The sequence below is a fragment of the Chiloscyllium plagiosum genome, unplaced genomic scaffold, assembly GCF_004010195.1.
Source record: "Chiloscyllium plagiosum isolate BGI_BamShark_2017 unplaced genomic scaffold, ASM401019v2 scaf_72570, whole genome shotgun sequence".
In the NCBI taxonomy this organism is placed as follows: Eukaryota; Metazoa; Chordata; class Chondrichthyes; order Orectolobiformes; family Hemiscylliidae; genus Chiloscyllium; species Chiloscyllium plagiosum.
In genome coordinates, this window is record NW_025189310.1 from 1 (window position 1) to 3226 (window position 3226).

Consider the following 3226-nt stretch of genomic DNA (forward strand, 5'->3'; position numbering starts at 1 on the left):
GAGAATGTGCAAGTTTCACACAGACAGTCGCCCAAGGTTGGAATCGAACCTGGGACCCTGGTGCTTTGCGGTAGCAGTACTAACCAGTTCCAATATGTGCAATGATCCCCTGCTGGTCCCTCTCTCCTTTCAGATCATTCTGCATCCTCTCTGAGACATCCTTGATCCTGGCACCGGGGAGGCAAGATACCCTTCTGGTTTTCACTGCTGGCAGCACAAACGTCTGCCTGTGTTTCTAGCGAGAGAGTCCCCTACCACAATCGATCACTTGGAACCTGACATACCCCACATTATATTCGAGCTGTTCTCAGTACCAGAAACTTGGCTGTTCGTGCTACATACCCTTGAGAGTCCATCACCCCCTACATTTTCCAAAACACCATACTTGGTTGAGATGGGGATAGTCACAGGAGAGTCCTGAACTACCTGCCTATCCCTCCTACCTTTCCTGGTTTTAACCCATCTATATAACTACATCTGCAGCTTTTCTCCCTTCCTATAGCTGCCATCCATCACACCCCCTTGGTCTTGTAAATTCCTCATTGCCTCCCACTAAACCCCAACTGATCCATGCAATCTGATAGGTTTCGCAACCAAAGACACTTCCTGCAGACATAATCATCAGTAACATGGAAACTCCCCCTAAACTCCCACATCCAACAGGAAGAGCACGTCACTCTACTTTTGTCCATCTTTGCTCCTTCATAATCCATAGACCCCGAAAGTAACACCGTCTTATTGCTCTTAAAAATACATCTCCAGGCTAATTTTGTACTTATGGTTGGTATTTTTAAAATTTAATCAAGAGACAGAACTCAGTAAAACATATAATCAAGAAATAACCCACTCTGGTCATTACTCTAGATCTACAGCAAGGTTACATGTAAAAACCACACACTTATCTGTTCCTGTGCTGTGACCTCTCCAACATTGGTTCCTCCAAGATCAACTGTGAATCTCACTGTTGGTTAATTATTCCTAGATGCACTCTGATGTCCAGAGATACATGAATTCAGCCAGCAAAGACAGTAACTGTGCAGATTCACTGCTGGGTCAGGCAGCAGTGGAGGTTTCTTTCTCTCTCTCCCTCACTGAACACATGGTCACTGCCTTTGTCTGTCTTCCTCCTTTTAAAAGTGCCGTTGTTTTGATCTTTTCTCCCCAAAGTTCCAAAACGATGTAACAGTTTATAAAACAGTAATTGCTGCTCATGGAATTCGAGGAAATCACCTTCAACACCTAAAATGCCTCAAAAAAAGGAGCAGGTCTTACAGACACAAATTTTTCCCGTCCTCCATCTTGGATTACCCAGGATCCTTTTGTGCGGTTAGGGCGGGGCATGGTGACACTTGATGGACAGCGGTATTTTTCCAAGTCGGGATGGTTGAGTGGCTTGGAAGGGAACTTGAAGGTGGTGGTGTTCCCATGTATCTGCTGCTCTTGTCCTTCGAGATGGCAGAGGGTATGGGTTTGGAAGCTGCTGACCAGATGAATCCGTTTGAGGATGTGCTGCTATGGCTGTCACACATCTCCCTCTGGAGTGTGCCTTTGTAAAGGGAGTCTGGAGGGAGATGCAGTGGTTTATGTCGAGGTTTGTCCCGAGCAGCTCCATGCTCTCCGGGCTGTTCCCCGGGACACACACCGAGACAAACATCGCCTGTGCCTGGAGGACCGTCACCTCGGTGAATGACGCTCTTTGTTCTGCCCGAAACGTGTCGGTCTTCCAGGGCAAGGAGTTGACCCTGACCGAGTGTTGCAGACTGGCACATCCCAAGGTCCAGGCCTACGTGCTGAGGGACACACTGAAGCTTGGGGCAGCTGCGGTGGGGAAAGACCACCGTCTGGGGTCTTCCTACTGAAGTACAAATGGGATCTGTTCACTTTTGCTGCAAATGTGTGTAAATAGTCTCCTGCGTAGGTAAGAAATACCTTCGGCCTTACAACCGCAGGGAATGTCAGATTGAAGATTTGATATGCAAAGCCTGTACAGAACTGCTTCAGTACCTGTTTATGTAGATTCGGGTAATTTTTGTGAATAAAGTATATTTTTTACAATTTAAAAAACAGTGGTTCTCCCAGGATGAGGCTGTCCCATTGCACCTCAGGTGTACGGATTCCTACTCAGATGTCTCAGAATGTGAGATACTTGCCTGTGAAATTTGTGATAATGGGGGACTGCGTTCGCGCTCTCCCCTGGTTTACAAACTAATAACAGATTGTATTTGCACATATCCAGCAGGTGGTGCCTGTTATCACAACGTGCATATGACTGCATTTCATGACCAGCAGCTGCTCTCTGTGCGTCGCTTAAATTCTACCCCCCACTCCATGGATGCTTAGTCCCCCTTTTATTTTGTTCCACCCTGCAATAAATACTATGCTCAACAAAGAACAGTACAGGAACAGGCCCTCAGCCCCACCAAGTTCAGGCGACACAGGACACATTTCTAAATGAACCATCTTTGCCTCAAGGTGGTCCATAACCCTGTATTCCCTGCCTGATTGTATATCCATCAAGATGCCTCTTAAATATTGCAACAGTGTCAGTCTCTTCCATTTCCTTTAGCAGCACATTCCAGGCACTTAACACCGTTGTCTCTCACACCCCCTTTTACCTTCAACCTATTTCATGGAGTCAGATAGAAACAGACCCTTCGGCCCAACTCGTCTATGCTGACCAAGTTTCTCCAAACTGCACTAGTCCCATTTGTCAGTCTTTGGCCCATATCCCTTTAAACCTTCCCTATTCATGAGTCTGTCCAAATGTCTTTGAAATTTTGTAATTGTACCGCTGCCTCTGGTAGTTCACTCCACACACCAACCATCCTCAGTGTTAAAAAGTTACCCCTCAACTCTCTTTTAAATCTTTCTCTGCTCACCTTAAAAATACGCCCCCTAGTTTTGATCTCCCCCACCCGAGGGAAAAGACCTTCGCTATTCACCTTATTTATACCCTTCATGCTTTTATAAAATCTGTAAGGTCACCCTTAACCCGTACACTCCAGTGAAGAAAGTCCCAGCTGATCCAGCCTCTCCTTATAACTCAAACCGGCCAGTCTCAGTAACATCCTTGTAAATATTTTCTGACCCCTGTCCAATTTAATAACAAGATTCCGATATAAGGTTCCAGAATCAGACACAGTATTCCAAAAGTGGCCTCACCAACATCCTGTACAACTGTAACATGACATCGCTCCTTTCCTCAGTGGCCTGAGCATTGAAGGCA

General features: G+C 46.2%; 1 pseudogene; it reads left to right on the plus strand.

The window, feature by feature from the left end:
• The first annotated feature begins 2052 nt into the window (after positions 1-2052).
• LOC122545630 lies at positions 2053-2196 on the plus strand (annotated as a pseudogene).
• The last annotated feature ends 1030 nt before the right edge of the window (positions 2197-3226 follow it).